The sequence below is a fragment of the Danio rerio genome, chromosome 14 (genome assembly GCF_052040795.2).
Source record: "Danio rerio strain M-AB ecotype USA chromosome 14, GRCz13ab, whole genome shotgun sequence".
Classification (NCBI taxonomy): domain Eukaryota; kingdom Metazoa; phylum Chordata; class Actinopteri; order Cypriniformes; family Danionidae; genus Danio; species Danio rerio.
The window spans coordinates 45,330,528-45,348,234 of record NC_141034.1 but is presented as its reverse complement, the minus strand read 5'-3'; the positions used below and the strand labels follow the sequence as shown (position 1 = coordinate 45,348,234).

Genomic DNA, 17,707 nt, shown 5'->3' with positions numbered 1-17,707 from the left:
AACTGAGTTCAAATCAATTAAATTTGCTTTGTATAGTGCTTTTAGAATATATTTAGTTTTAAAGCAGCTTTACAAAAGGTGCACGCAAATATGTTACACTCATAATCGGAAAGAATTGAGTTGTATAGTTAATCTGGAGTTATACAATATAATGTATTTTCCCCAAAAAAGGTGATATCTAGGGTTGGGTATCGTTTGGGGTTATTTTGAAAACGGTGCTAAATCAATACTTTTAAAATAATATCAGTGCCAGAACCGATACTTTTGAGCCACAAAATTATTTGACATTTAAAAAGTATATATATTTTAATTGAGCAATATTAGTGAGGTTTATTTATAAACTAATTTTGTGAGGATCACGTGCTTATGATTGATTGCAGCCGGTCCTGCATTATTCAATTTATGATTCACCAATCAGACGATTCCTAAGCCATTATAAATACCCTAAATTTCATATAAGAATCATCTTCGCTGTGAAGAATACCCCCTCCCACCCCTACTCCTCCTCCTTTCCCAGATGGGTGGCACGGTGGCCCAGTAGTTAGCACTGTTGCCTCACAGCAAGAACGTCACTGGTTCTAGTCCTGACTAAGCCAGCCGACAATTCTGTGTGGAGTTTACAAGTTCTCCCCATGCTCACATGGGTTTCCCCCGGGTTCTCCGGTTTCCTCCCACTGTTTAAAAACATGCAACTTAAGTTAATTGACTAATCCAAATCGGCACCATAGACATGCTCCTTGTAAGTAGTTATCTCTTAAGAGCAATCACTATCTGTTCATTAGCTACTACAGCAGGTGATTTCTCGAGATCTACCGGAGCTCAAACTCCCCTCTCGCCTTACAAACAGGAGGGAGCCCCGGGCTCGAGGATCTTATGAGCTCAGGGCTCTCTCCCGGGACAGCATGCCAAACAAGCTTTATAATCAATCATCAGCTAAGTGTGAACTCTTACAAAATTAAAAGTATACTTCGATTTATATTTAATACATTAGAACTGTATTAATATATTTCTTTTGATCAGTTGATTATTGAATGCAAGATTTGCATTATACTATTAACATTACATTAGCATACAACTAACCTGTGGAAAGGCTATCATCAAAATCAGGGAAAACATTTTTTCTAGGGTGGGGACTTGTGACTACGTTATGGACATCAGTAGCCTAATTTAATTATTTGCCTTATCTGAAAAAGACAATAACATGTTGAAGGTGTTTACTTGAGTTGCTTTTTGAATGTTCATTTCATGAGCCCGTTTTACAGGTTATAGCACATAGATCCATTAATGTCATTGCATCACCACGCTATCAACATTTCTGTAATTTCGGGTGTTTCATTTTTAATTTGTTGACTTTAACTGCAGTTCAACACTTTCACTTTCATTCAGGAACATTTCATTCATGCCCCCCTGACAAACTGAGGGATTGGATGCGAGTACAAAGTACGGAATGGTGGAAGAGTGTTGTTTTAATGGAATTTGATACCGAACCCTAAATGGAAAGAAAAAACCTCTGCATGTCATAGGATTCTGTAGCCCTTTAAGGTCATCAAAAATTGCTGGTAGTATCGTCTTAATCATACTAAATTTGGAGTATTGGTGTCCATGTAAATGTAGTCAGTGAAAGTGCCAAATAATGTCGCAAGCTTTCAAAGACAGTAAATTCCTTTGCCTTTAAGTTGTGTCTTCAAATGTTTAGTTTTGTTTTTTGATGTGTTTGACGTTTCCCCCTTACACAGAACTTTTGTAAAATATCTGCTTCACGTTAGTGTGTCAGAATCCTTGCTTGTAAAATATACCTACGCTTTAGAATGCTTAGTTTAAGCAAATTTGATGACTGCGATCATGCGTGTTGATGAAGGGAGTTGTCATACTTCGTGCTTTGCCTTTTATATCTAAGCAACAAAGAACAAACACCTAACACCGCTGACAGTGTCCTTATCCCTCAAAGTTGTTTAGAATTAAATGTTTAGAGATGGTGTGACACAACACGTACTTACAGTATGTGTGCTTTTGTTCACCCATTGATGATGCTTACGTTCTTGTCACAGCACCAGTGGCTACAAAATTAGGTACCGAAATTCAAATGATGATTTGATCTGGTGCATACTGGTTACATTGGTACTGGTGCCATAATGCACTGAGCTTCGGTACGCAACCCTAGTGATATATACTTTATTATTTATTTATTTAAATTGAGTCTTACCTCAACGAGTGACATAGAGTGTTTATAAGAAAGTGGTGTATCGGGAGAAAAGAATTTGTTACAGGTGGTTTGTCAAACCTACTCACAAAAAAAAAAAAAAAGTAAAAATTAGACTATTATATGTTTTACCTGCATCGCCACTGGCTTGCTTTGTTTTGAGACTTGTGGAGCTGTGCATTGTTGGATTTGCTCTTCAGTGTTTGGACTTCCAGCGGTGAAAATTTAACCACACTGAACTGAACTGAACTTCAACTGAAAACTGGACTGAACTGTTTTAGTTTACTAGAACTTCTATGTTCAGCTGCTTTGACACAATCTACATTGTAAAAGTGCTATAGATTTAAATATAAATTGAATTGAATTGAACTGTAGATTCACTACTGATTTTGTTGATAATATCATTGCAGGTAACATGGTCAGAATATTTTAGTGGGATGTTTGACCATGCTGGTTGGAAAAATAAATTTTTTTGGATATTTTTTTAAATGGAGCTGGTACTCAACTTCCCCCTTATAAAGCCAGCCTGGACCAGCACAGAAATTCACACCAGTCTTTTCAGCTAGGTTATTTTAAGCTCAGCCCATATTTTGACAGTCTACTCATTACGAGGAACTTTCGAAATGTGTAAACACAACCTTTTCTAACTTTGCTGAAATCCACATATTTGTGTTTGTTCCCGACAGTTGTTCAGTCCTCATACGCTTGTTGGAAACCGCATCAGTTGCATCATGACATGGGACCCGAGATGAAGAGCAACAACAACAACAAAAAAGAAAATATTTGTGAGAGGTCGAGCTGTGGTGTTTTCGAGGTTTGCTTGGCCTTGCAAATAAATGTACTATTCAGACACCCTAATGAATGAACGAGTCAAAAGGGATTTCGAAGCGCATGAATTATTAAGTATAAGTCTACCCGGCTGTGTTTGTGGGGATTAAATCAAATAAAGCTTGTCCGGCGCGCTCATCTATCAGTGTGGGGCAGAGCGGATTGCTCTCTTTTGCTTGGTAGACACAATACACTGCTGATACAGTTGCGCCGACAGCTCTTTGAGAAAATAATAATCATGCATTGACATAAACAACCAACAGCATGGGGTGCTTAGTGTGTGAAAATATCTGTCCCATAGAGAAATGAGAAATTGTAGTAAGGCTGAATGGAATTCTTGCTGGGAGAGCCTGCCAGGCACTTAAGCGGCACTCATCATCTCTAAGTTGGCACAAGTTTGGCTTTGGGGAAGCTAATGGTACAGTTGACTAAGGATAGACCACCCCAACATACAGTAGTCTCGGGTTTTTGAACAGTTTAGCTGTCTTTGACTCATACTACCTAAGCCTAGCCAGTGAGCTACCCTTTAAAATCTGAATATACCCGGCATAGCTGAATTATAAGAGAGCAGAACTTTGAAATGTCATACTATGAGCCTCAAACATAATTGATTCCTCGTTTTCATGTAAAGCCATCTTTTTTTATAAAACATGTTCTAATTTTTCTTCATTTACTAAAATATGTGAATTAGTCAGGTTTAATATAAAGTATGATCTTAAAGATAAAGAAAATTGTCTGAATTCTTCGTAATTTGTACTTTTATTCTTTGGATCCAAATGGTTTTGGATTTGGGTTATCACAATACTGGAATTCGGTACCAATCGGCACAGAAGTTTTTAAAACGTCCATTTCCTGTGAACATTTAAACACTGAGGAGCATTCTTGAACACCGCTGATTTGCCATTGTGTTCACATGCTCAACAGAAATGACTGTAATTGGCCGTGAATGTCATCAGTTCACCGCAGTCATCAGTGTATCTGTTCAACCACAGATACAGAGACACTGGAGCGCTTTAAAGTCACATCAATCAGCTGGTTAGTTTGTAAGCTGACATACGAGCGATCCGCTGATGAACTGTGGCTTTGAAACGCTCTAGTGTCCCTGTATCTGTGGTTACACTCAGTAAACAGTGGTGAGTTTGGTGAAGCCTCAAACAATTGACAAATATTCAAATCTCGAAGCATTGATTTACCTCAATCTGGCAAAATATGTCACAACCCAGTTGTGCTGTTGATTTTTGCATAGGTATTAGATATAGGATTTGAACGGCGGCTGTAGCATCCTTAGTATGAATAGACAACTCCCAACTCCTGGTAAAATCCTGGTGAATATCAGGCTAACAAAGCACAGAGAGCTCAGTAACAGGGCTCGAAATTTACTTTTTTACTTGGTAGCACTGGTGCTCCCAACATTAAATATTTAGGAGCACCAGAAAAAATTTAGGAGCACCAGAAAAAAAAATTCAGCACCCACCAAAAATGAATTAGCACTGCTGTAAATTGTATATTAAGGGATGTTTTGTATTTGAAAATAACATAAATTAGGACTAACAAAAACCAGAAACCACTATCTAACTAGTGCTGTGATGACTTCATATTCGTGCAATAATTCCAAAATGAATGTCTAATAATTATAAAATATTAATGATGACGATGATGTCAATAATACTAACAATGAATTACATTTCTCATGGTCATGCGTTGTTGAATGTTGAATGTGCTTGAGTGTGAGTTATCTGCTATAAAAAGTGCTATTGTTACTTTATGAAAAATAAATTAATGGTTTGCTTAACACAAATGAAGCAATGCAGTAAGTAATATTTATTTTGTACTATTGTTTTATATGCATGTCAGTTTAATAAATACTATTTCTGCTACAAAACAAATGAAAGATTATAATACATCATTCAATTCAAGACTGAAAGCTGCAAAGCAGTCATCAGTAATTAAATAGAAAATAATATACACCTTAAGAACGAACGGACAAAATAAAGGAAGAAAAGTCTCTCTTTTAAAATGTTGGTTTAAGTTTGTCATTTTAATGCTCAGTCTCGTTATGCGCTGATTTACATTTCTCTGTGTTTGTGGAATAAAGCTGGCGAGTCAGCCGACCCAATATATGAGGCGGGCAGAGCAGGATTCTCCCGATGACCACCGCTCTTTGTTATAAGCGGCATCAGTTTAAACTTAGTAAAGGCGAGCTTCTTTGGTGATGGTGTGTACAGTGTTAGATTTTACATTTATCTGACATTTGCGAACATTTGCGAAGATCGATTCAGCACAGTTTTAGAAAAAAAAAAAAAACAGGTCACATTACACCCGATATATGCAGTTGCACAAATGCTCCCAAATATATTATGAGGTCACATAGCTTAAATTTCAGGTGCATATGAAAACAGAATGGCCACAATTTCAAACCCTGCATTAGTATTCATAACCCTTCCAAATAGGGTCAATATGGAGTTTCTGATTCTTGGTGAATTCACTGGCGTAATAAATAAGCATGTAAAACCCTTTCTAGAGAATTTTTGAACTTGCCTAAGCCACATACCAGCTATGTAGATATCAGAGAACAATTTAACTCATTGAATCAATGCACCATATTGCACCTTTAAATCTTCTGTACACATCTGTCACAGATAATTCATGCTTTAAGCTGGGCTTTATTGGATGTGAGTGAATGTATGAATATATGAGTGTCTAGGCGGGATGCATATCTAAAACTCACTTGCAGGAAATACATTCTTTTTTGCATCTCAATGCTTATGATATATTCAGACGGCGTGTTTCAATGGATTGTTTATGCATACACAATGACATATAAGGAACCGGCTGATAATACAGGTGAGGTATTTGTATTCATGTAAGTGCCTGTGCGGCGACCCATTGTGTTTGCTTAACTGTGTCTTATAAACAGAATGTAGGGTAATGAAAGAGGCGAGACGGGCAGTGCTGAACTGTAAGGGCTCATTTCTCCTATGGCGCTATCGCTTTTGTTAGCCGATGGGTTCTTTTGCATCTATGGATCTGTGCTCGCAGACAAATCCCCCACTTTTCTTTTTCATTCAGTGTTACATTTGGAGACCGGTGTCGTTGAGAGGACAGGCCTCAAAGAGAATGGCGCACAGAGCCGTAGGCTAGGCTTGTGAAACTCAAACACAAATGAAAGAGAAAGGATATCAGCAGCCACCTCTCTTTTATCTTCAGCATTTAGTTATTAGCTGATCCGCAAAGCTGATCCCTGACTGATGGTTATCATACAGCATGACCAAAGAGACAGATTTCAGCTAATGAGTTTTATCTGTTTGTGTTTCGCATTGATCTGCCAAATTGAGACAGGTTAACGTTTCTACATTTGTCTAAAGTAACTTGTAATGTGATATTGAATTCTTTTTTCAGTGTTCCTTGGGAATAAAACTCCATCCTGATCACATTAGTATTTGTAATAGTATTTCTATTAGGGCTGCACATAAATGAACATATTGATATGCAGTCTTCTCAGACTACTTTGTTATGAGACCATCTCGATGGCTTGTTCATCATCTGCTTTGCATCATTGGAGTGCTCAGAGCTACATGCGTCAACCAGAAACTGAAAAGAAATGGATTATTATTAATGTTTTGTATATTTATACGTGGGCCTGTCACAATAATCAATATATCCACTTATCGCACAGCGCATGGACACGACCTCAATCATTTTTGGTGATGCAATATATATCGCCCATACATAAAAACCAATTCTAGCGACATTTTAGTTGATTGTGCAACATCTCTATATTAAATGGAGGTCTAAGTATTGGTATGGTTAAAAAAACACTAATATTTGCTGTAGATTACTTTAGTATTCACCTTATTCTCCACCGACGAGCGGGCGCAGCCATTTAAATCTTTTTGGCTCGAGACTTCTGGTCTTATTCACTTCCATTCATTTTTAGGCATTACAAACTGCTCGTTTCACTGTTTGATGTTGCAAACTGATATTTCCTTATTATATTATTCTACTTGGTCTATATAGTCATGCAAACATTTGTTTGTAGAGCAAGTAGTTTGACCGTTTTCTACGGTTTATTATTCCTAGTCATTTCTCCCATAGGCGACTGAATCGGAAGTTCTAAAACAATCGCGAAAACAGGCGCACTTCCGCATTTTAGAATAAGGTCAATATTTTCATGCGTGTGTCGGACAACTGAAAATAGATCTGGCAGCAGATATCACATCCTCTGTTGCTTTTTACCTTGTTTGTTGTATTATTATTTATTTAGGGTATGTTTTACGTGTGAAAGCGAAAGATAGAAGCAGTGACACTGTGACACGTTACCTGATAGATTCAAAAGACCGAAGTCATCAGACAGAGACGAGATTAATTAAATATCACGTTTGACAAATATAGTGAGACGTGATCAGCGCTACATCCTTGATAAACTGTCTGACGTGCACTGCTCCCGAAAATGTCTTGATAGCATCATCTGTCGACCCAACCCTAGTTCACCTTGCACTTTTCTGTTAACATGTATTATTATTAATTTAGGATACGCGTTTTCACATTCTGATTCCTATACCTAATTATTAAATTGTTAAAATGACTATAATTAAATTAAATATTCTTAAGAATAAAATATTATGTGTTTTATAGATGCGTGTTCTTGCATTGTGATCCTATTATACTGTCATTCTAGCATTATATGAGTGGCATAAAATGACAATAACATTGTTTATCGCAATATATTTTGGTGCAATATGTCCTTTAACAAAAAAAAAAAACAAGATATTGTTAAGGCCTATTTTTATTTTTTGATGATATTGAGGAAACCAAGTTTGTTCATAATGTGTGGACTAACCTTTAAGTACTTGAAGTGTATTTATTGGCAGCATTTAAATCATATTACATGAACATATTTATAGAAATATTTCTGAAATTATAAACTTACAAATATGTAATCACATGACATTGTATCAATGCACATGTGTGGATAGGGCTGCACAATTAATCGAAAAAAGATCACAATCTCGATTCGACCCTACACATTACGCATCTTAATTCAGCTTTCCTACGATTGATCCAATTGTATATTCAAGGTCAGGGAGAAGCATAAAAGTGGTTGCACAAGTCTTCACAGCAATATGGACACCTCCAAAGGGCGTTAAAAGTGTCCTATACCGTATTTATATGATATGATTTAACCAAAAATGTCATTTCTGTCCTAATGTAATGATGTATTCGCAGCCACAAAATCACATGTGAGCTGACCGCGAGCTGTTTGTTTACTACCGAGAGGACGCGCACGTGCCCACCAGTGATGCCTTCTTTAGTGAACAGAACCTGCATAGGCTGTGAATTACAGGTAATAAAGTTGTAAATAAGGTTCAGTTTGTTGCACTTAGGGATCGTTTGGGAGCTGCGCGGGACGTGATTTGTATGTGTGTTTTTCCTCAGAGTGATGGCAGCCATGAGCCGCACTCGGCAGTATAAGTGAAATTGCCAAGCACATCATTTAAATCAGGGTGTCCAAAGTCCGTCCTGGAGGGCTTGTGTCCTGCTGACTTCAGCTCCAACTTGCTTCAACGCACCTGCCTGGAAGTTTCTAGTATACCTAATAAGAGCTTGATTAGCTTGTTCAGGTGTTTGATTATGGATGGAGCTAAACTCTCCAGGACACTGGCCCTCCAGGACCAACTTTGGACACCCCTGATTTGATCCTATTGCATTTTAAAGTTATGACTTAATATTATTATTGTAGTTTTACAATATGTTTGCGAAATAACAATAATAATGGCCCACCTATATTAACCTCTATTTTACATCTACAGAATCGTGAGAAAATCTTGATCTTGATTTTAATAAAAAGAATTGTGATTCTTATTTTTAGCCAGAATCGTGCAGCCCTATGTGCAGACATGGAGAAGACGGTCTGTTAAAGTTGAAACTGAGCATTAGAATGTGGAATAAAGGTGGTTTAAGAAACTATGAACATTGTTGTTGGTGTCAGGCTGTTCTGAGAGATTCAGAAACTGCTGGGAAATGGTATACAAGGAATGGTACTAAAAAATATCTAGTCAGAGGCAGTTCTGTGTTTGCAATGCAGTGTTTGGGCCTGAGGGAAATGGCTAGAGCTGATAGAAAGGCAATAGTAACTTAAATGACTGACTTCTCGTTGCAACTTAGATCTTCAGAAGAGCATCTCTAAATGCTCAACATATTAAACGCTGAAGCACATGAGCTACAATACATTACAAAAGTATTGAGACGTGTGATAAATTACATTCTTAATATCTTTATCCTCGCCTCTCCAATAGTTGTTGTTCCGCTATTGGCACAAGCGGCCCAAAAGTGAACACTAATGGCGGGAGTCAAGATAAGAGGAAAATGACAACAGCCAATCAGAGTCAGAATATCAGGTTTTGACAAAATCATAGTGTTTTAAAGATTAAATGTTTGCACCTTGGCACTTTTTAAGGCTGAATTAGAATGAATTACATCTGACAAATATCTTTTACATGTTTATTTTAAAATGATCACATAAATAAATGACTTTGGCTCCAGCATTTGAATGATAGATGATCAGATTTACCAAAAACAACATGAACGCATGAGTTCATCCTTCCTTATATGAACATTTCAGGCTTCTGCTGGTGATTTAATGATATCAGAGATATTTTCTCAGGACACTTTGTACCCACTTTGCATTGCTTCAAAGCCACAGCCTATACCTAAGTTTTGAGTGGATCACAGTGTACCAATCTTGCGAAGGCTAAGTCCTACAGGATAACACTACCTGTCACAAAGCGCACAAATCAGCTCAAACTGCTTTCTTAAAGATGACAGCGAGTTCATTATATTCATATGACCCCCACACTCACCAGATCTCAATCCAATAGAGCACCTTCAGGGATGTGCTGGGATTGGAGATTTAAATCATGTATGTGTAGCTGACAACTGTCTGATGCTTTCCTGCCAATATAGACCAAAATCTCTGAGGAACGTTTACAGCATCTTGCTAAATGTCTGCAACCTCTAGCCAGGTTTATTTAATTAAGTGACTGCTGAACACTGATCATGTTATCTTGTGCTCATTTTGTTCAGGGATTTCAATTATTAGCCCTACTATATATTTTTCCCTAATTTCTGTTTTAAGGGAGAGAAGATTGTTTTCAACACATTTATAAAGATACTAGTTTTAATGACTAATTTCTAATAACTGAATTATTTTATTTTTGCCATGATGACAGTACATAATATTTTTCTAGATATGTTTTAAGATGCTAATGGTCAGCTTAAAGTACAATTCAAAGGTTTAACTAAGTTAATTAGGCTATTTAGGTAAGTTACTGTAATTGCAGTAAGCAAGTAATTGAAATCGAAAGAAGTATTGATTAAGTGGGCTAATAATATTGATCTTAAAATTGTTTAAAATTAAAAACTGCTTTTATTTTAGCCGGAATTAAACAAATAAGATTTTCTCCAGCAGTAAAAAAATATTGTAGGAAATACTGTGAAATATCCCCTGTTCTGTTAAATGTCATTTGGGAAATATTTTAAATATTTAAAAAAATTCACAGGAGGGTGAATAATTTTGACTAACTATATGTCGACCAGAAACTGAAAAGAAATTGATATCAAAATTTGAATATTTGCTATGTTTTTAAGATTTTTTTCACATATTGTGGAAACTCACATACAATATTCACATATTGTGGAAGGAAATTCTACACACTTACAAATATGTAATCACATGACAGCATATCAATTAGAGCAGCATGTTATTGGAAAAGTCTGACATTGCGATATTTTCTATTCCTGCGATTTATATCGCAATATCTATACTGTTTCACCAGATGACTTGAATAGTTCTATTTACGAATAATTTCTTAATTTTAGATTAATTGGGATGATTCTGTAGGGGGGTGAATGATGCATGAAATGTAATAAACTTTAAATGACTAATAAATAAAATTCATTATCTTTTTGGCTAAGTCCCTTTATTAATCTGGGGTCGCTACAGCGAAATGAACCGCCAACTTGAACTCCACACCCTGAGGAAGCCCATGCAAGCATGGGGAGAACATGCAAATTATCCACAGAAACAACTAACCCAGCTGGGGCTTGAACCAGCGACCTTCCTGCTGAGCTACCCACTGCGCCACTGTGCTGCCTAATAAACGAGCATAAATAAACACAATAGAGCAAATATAAAAGTGAAAAATACATTGCCTTATTGTTTTCAGGCTGGTCAAATAGTATTCAGAAATTGGAAAAATCAAGTGTAAAATAACACTGCAAAAGCTTAACTGTTTAAATAGTCAAGTTATTTTATTTTATAAAATTTTGTTAGTTCAGAGAGTATTTGGTCCCTCTTAAAATAAGGACAAACAGGTTTTAAAAAGGTAAAGCTGCTGTTTGCTGAGTTGCTTAATAATCCTCTGCTGAGATTTTGAGAGATTCAATGTATTACATTATCTAAGGCTGTGACTGATGTCAGTTGTAGCTTTTTGTTTCTCTTCTGTGTTTCTGCTTAATAACAGCAGGAGTTCATCATCAGTGCTCAATCATCACTTAATTGATTCTTTCATTTTCTCATTAACTTGAGTAACTTTAACTCAATTTAGGGTGGGAACAAATACTATCTCAACTGAGTAAATTTTACTTAAAGGATTTTGCTATGAAGTTACAAATGATAAAACTTTATGTTCCTACTTTAAACCAGGGATGCTAAACTCAATTTCTGGAGGGCCGCAGCCCTACACAGTTTAGTTTCTACTTTAAACAAACACACCTGAACAAACTAATTGAGTCCTTCAGGCTTGTTTGAAACCTACAGGTAAGTGTTTTGAAACAAGGCAGGAAGTAAACTGTGCAGAGCTGCGGCCCTCCAGGAATTGAGATTGACAACCCTGCATTAAACTCTCGTAAAATGATAAACTTTTACTTCATTACTGTTAAACTGCTGTAATTTTACAAATGTCATATATTTTGAATTGTGTGGCAATATAATCCAATATCTCTCTCTCTCTCTCTCTCTCTCTCTCTCTCTCTCTCTCTCTCTCTCTCTCTCTCTCTCTCTCTCTCTCTCTCTATATATATATATATATATATATATATATATATATATATCCCTAAATAATCCCAACTCAACATTGCAGATCCTGCGATATGCCTATTGTAGATGCACACATTGTAATATATTGTGCAGCCCTAATTTCAATGCACATATGTAGACATGGTCAGGGTGGTCTGCCAAAGTGGAAAATGAGCATTAAAATGTGGAATAAAGTCATTATAAACATTGTCAAAGCATCGACTGTTTTTGGAACCTGTTTTGACTTTGTTGGAACTACACAAGAGTGAGTATTTACTGACAGAATTGTAAATTTCGCGTGGACTATGTGGAAATGTGGTTCTGGCTGGCTTATATTATCATATCATATATTCCCCGCCCATATGCTGAAGTGGAAAATGATCATATTGACTTTCATCTACATAGAATTTCATCAAAAGACTTGGCTAAAGAAATGGGATCGATTACACTACAGATTGAAGCCATTTTGGTGTCAAAGTAGGAATGTGTGGCATATGCTAATGTTAAGATCAGCGATGCATATGTAATGAATCTTATTGATTTAATAAATTCAATTCAATCCGTACATCAGTGAAGCTCTTCACTTGCAAGATGTGTATTTTTTAGGTGCTGTGAGGCTTGAAGTAGTTTTGTAAAGCATCAAAAGTAAGCAGACAAGGAAACATAAGTGAGTTAGAACCACATTTCCCACTCAAAAAACATTAGGATAGTCCACCCAAACATTTTAATTCTGTAAATACACATTCACTCTCGTGTAGTTCCAACAGACCAGTCAAAACAGTCCGTGTTTTGACGTTGTCCATGATTTGACGATGTTTATAAGGACTTTATTCAACAGTTTCTTCTTCTCAGTGTCAGTATAGGGTGCACGTACTTGTATATATTCCAGATGCCCACATGAAACATTCTCAGTTTGAAACAATGCACAAGTGCATCCACAAAATAATTTTTGATTTATGAGAGCAGCATAAAAGTATTCTTGATAATATTTCGATTGAACCACTAAAATCATGAGGAGGTTTTAGGTTTTTATTTAACTTTGAAGGAGTCAGAATCCTCGCTGTCTCAGGAGGATGAGAGAGCACTCAGATTCAACCTAAAATATCTTCATTTGTATTCTGAAGATGAAGAAAGGTCCCGGGGGTTTGGAACGACATGAGGCTGAGTAATTAATAACAGAGTTTTCATTTTTGGGTGAACTAACGCTTTAATGAGATCATACTGCAAACCTGTGACCTTGAATTAAATTTAGCACAAGTTGCTTTAGATATTAAAGCAGATGCTTGAGTTGCTCACATTTGTAGTATGTTGGATGTTTTTTAGTTTTTTTTTTAAATGTTAAAATGTCTTAGGGCTGCATGATGTTGGGACAAAACCTGACATTGCAATATAAAATTTTTCTGTGATACATATTGAGATGTTGAGTATAATCTTAACAGACAAAATGAGTAGCTCTATTTGGAAAAACATAATTTTTGGATGATTTTGTAGCGTGAAATGTAAAAAAAAAAACTAATCACAAGAGATAATAAATAAGTGGAAGTCTAACAGTATTCAGGTACATTAAATAACACTGTATAATCTTCATTGCGGTGGTACGGTGGCTCAGTGGTTAGCACTGTAGCCTCACAGCAATAAGGTCACTGGTTTGAGTCCTGGCTGGGTCAGTTGGCATTTCTGTATGGAGGTTGCATGTTCTCCCCATGTTGACATGGATTTCCTTCGTGCGCTCCAGTTTCCCCCACAGTTCAAAGACCTGCGCTATAGGTGAATTGAATAAACTAAATTGGCCGTAGTGTATGAGTGTGTGTGTAAATGAGAGTGTGTATAGCTGTTTCCCAGTACTGGGTTGCAGCTGGAAGGTCATCCGCTGTGTAAAACATTTGCTGGAATAGTTCATTTCGCTGTGGAGACTCTTGATCAATAAGGGACTAAGCCGAGGGAGAATGAATAAATGAATAAAAAAACACTATAATCTTCATTGCATTTATACTGCATATAAATGCAATTAATCTTTCTTGAACTTATTCAAATGTTTGTTTCCTGTGCCTGAATGCTTTAAACTTGAAATGTGTACACAGTCAAAGGCTTTAAAACACATGCAAATGAGACAACTTCCTGGTGACTTTATGGTAAAACTTTGCAATTTCTCCACAATCAAGTGTGTTTTATCTCCTACTCAGCTATAATCCTGATGCGACATTGCATAGCAGATCCCGTGTGACTTGTGTATGTGCACATTGTAGGCATGGTAGGATAACCGGTTTCAAGGTTTATCGCTGTTTGGAAAAGTCAAGTTTTTCAAAATGTGAAATATTTTCTGTTATGCCATTCTTTTGGTATGTGTAAGATGTATGATATTTATCCAACAGACTTCAAGCGGTTAAAATTGGTACAACAATACATCACAAGTATTAGACTGTAGGTTTAGGTTTTTTAGGGGGTTCCACAGGGGAGTATTTTGGGACCTTTTTTTTCATGAGGTTACTACCGGTCAAAAGTTTGAGGTCAGTTTTAATTAATTTTTTTCATGTTTATTTTTTTAAAGAAAATTATTCTGTTCATCAAGGCGGCATTTATTAATTGTAATTTTTATTTTAAATATTTATACAATTTTTAAATAACAGCTTTCTTATTATATTGTATGTTCACATTAAGTTATTACTCCAGGCATTATTGCTTTTATTTCTAATAACATTAATAATAATAATAATAATAATAATAATAATAATAATAATAATAATAATTAATATTATTTTTAATAATTACAATAACAATTATATTAGTGTGATTTTAGAAGGATCATGTAACTCTGAAAACTTTAATGAAGCTGAAAATTTACCTTTAAACTCACTGGAATAAATGATTAAATAAATGATAAACTATTTTTAAACAGTTATTTTATAGTGCAATAACATTTCACAATTTTACAATTTTTACTGTATTTTTGATTAAAAATTTGCAGCTTTGGTGAGCAAGAGAAGATTTTTTTAAAACATTTAAAAAATCCTACTGACCCCAATGTTTTGACCAGTAGTGTACATCAATGACCTTCCTCAGGTAATTAAACATTCAAATTCTTTATTGTACGCTGATGATACTGTACTTTTTGTGAATGGCCCAAGTACAGACACGATTAACAAAAAATTAAATAAAGATCAAAATGTGTTAAAACATAGAGCACTGTTATAGAAGAATGAAAAATTTATGAAAGACATAATAGTGTGATCTGTTAGACGTAGCACAGTCCTCATTCCATTCAGTAAAGCCACAGCTAAACAGATGTGTTTTCAGTCTTGATTTTAATGTGCCTAATGTTGGAGCACATCTGATAATTTCTGGAAGCTGATTCCAGCAACGGAGGGTGTAATAGCTGAAGGTCGATTCACCCTGCTTTGACTGAACCTTTGGAATTTCTAATTTACTTGACCCAAAAAATCTGAGTGATGTGTTAGGTTTGTATTCAGTGAGCATATCTGTAATGTATTGAGGTCCTAGGCCATTTTGTGATTTATAGTAATATAGTTACATATGTAGTTATATAAGTAATAAAACTTGTCTACTTTCAATCTAATCTGAATGTAACTGGGAGCCAGTGTAAAGACCCGAGGACAGGTGTGATGTGCTCTGATTTTCAGGTTCTGGTCAGAATTCTGGCAGCAGCGTTCTGGATGAGCTGCAGCTGTCTGACTGTCTTTTTGGGAAGGCCAGTGAGGTGTCCATTACAGTAATCCACCCTGCTGCTGATAAAAGCATGAACAAGTTTCTCCAAGTCTTGACTTGAAACAAAGGGTCTAACTGAAGGGGGGTCTGTACCTGGTCTGTACTAGGTTGCAGCAAGTGGGGTGGGGGTGAGAATACAGGAGTTTTCCAAAAGACAGAACAAAATGGGAGATTGGTTTGAAATACAGGAGACTCCCGGGAAAAAGGAAGTGTTGGTAGGCATGGCTTACACACCAACATACACTCATGGTATAGATCTAAACAGTGCAGGGGCTCACTTTATATCCAAAGAAAAGATATCCAAAGATGCCCTATCAAAATGCAAAGAAATCAGTAATTTTGAAACTAATAAAGAAAGCAGAAGTCAATGAGTTGTTTTAATATTAATCCTGACATGTTTACTGTTCCAAAATATTTAAAATGTTTTTTAAAGTAAAATATTTTGTGTTCAATAAGGTAAAAAGTAGTTTTTTTACCCAAACATTTTAACAAGAACTTATTTTAGAGCATTAATCACAATACTATCAAATCATGACATTTTTAATCCAAGGTTATCATACTGTCAGAATCTTATGAAACAATATATTGTGCAGTCCTAAAATATCCGTTAAATTAATAAATGGAAAAGTTATTTAAAACAGATGGCTGAAAAAAAGGCATAAATTGTCCTCAATAAATACCTTGCTTTGTCCCTGCCATGTGTAATCATTGTAAAAGCAGCTCCTCGTTGGCCGCCGGTATTGATTACTATACCCTATGCTACCCATCATGCCTGATGGTTCATATCGAACAGGCAGTGTTACAAGAGCGCCAGAGCACTGTGCACAGCTGTCACCTGTTCGATGCCACACTAACATGCCGTCCGGCTCCTATAACACAACCCATCCAGATGCCTCCAGCATGTTGCCATCTCAGCACTGAGATCCAATCCATTAAAAGCCCCCCATTAATCTCCATTTGTTAACCCAGGTTTGCTACCTGGAGCCAGGCGAGGGGGTCTATAACTCTACCCTGGTCTGATTCCATTGCGCTTTTATTTGTTTCTTCTGCACCGTAAGGAAAGGGCCACAGGATTTGGCTGCTTGTCCGGCAAAGGCATTGTTTGATTTTGTGGCTTTCGGAGGAATCCTCATAAAGCCTCAGAAAGAGATGAGATGATCGATGGTCTAAGTCTGAGGATTAAGAAAGGCTGCAGGAGAGCAGCGGGCTGTGCAGGATAGGTATTGGATGCATTGTGATGGTGTGCATTACTCAGATCTGCCACAGGTGTGGGTTGCAGCAGTTGCGCTGTGGATCAGTGAATTAGCAGCACAGGGACTGTAGGGAGAATAAAGGGCAGATGTGGCTCATGTGCTGAAAACCCTGAAAACAGGAGCTGCTTGGATTGCGTCAGATGTGTCAGGAGGCCAAACCTAACTAGAGGACAAATGCGTGCGGTAATAGTTTTTTTTTTGTACGTGTATTCAGTCACCCACTTTTTTCAGGCTTATTCTATGGTTATCCGGGGTCCCCACAGAGAAATGAACCATCAATTACTCTGGCATATGTTTTACCGCCAGATGCCCTTCCAGCCGCATTTGCATGTATTTCTGTTCATTCATTTTCTTTCGGCTTAGTTCCTGATGTATCAGGGGTCGCCTTCCCAAATGCAACCTAGTACTGGGAAACACCTACTGTATACACTCTCATTCATGCACACAATCATACACTACGCCCAATTTAGGTAATCAAATTCACTTATAGCCAGGGCCAGTGCATCCATAGAGGGGACCTAGGCGGTCCTCACTTTCATCAGTGAGGCTCCCCCCACTCCCCCACACCCTGGTCCTCATTTTTATCTGCGGCATCCGCCCACCCCACCCCCCGCCTTCACTTAGCGA

General features: G+C 36.8%; 2 protein-coding genes across 10 annotated transcripts in view; both read left to right on the top strand.

Moving 5' to 3' along the window:
* Positions 1 to 5,004, top strand: part of cenpi (centromere protein I) — a 221,085-nt gene extending 216,081 nt beyond the window's left edge. The window contains exon 17 of the transcript XR_015506822.1: positions 4,389 to 5,004. The gene's annotated coding sequence lies outside the window, so the exon portion shown is untranslated. The remainder of the gene's footprint in view (positions 1 to 4,388) is intronic.
* Positions 1 to 17,707, top strand: part of drp2 (dystrophin related protein 2) — a 337,990-nt gene that overhangs the window by 186,737 nt on the left and 133,546 nt on the right.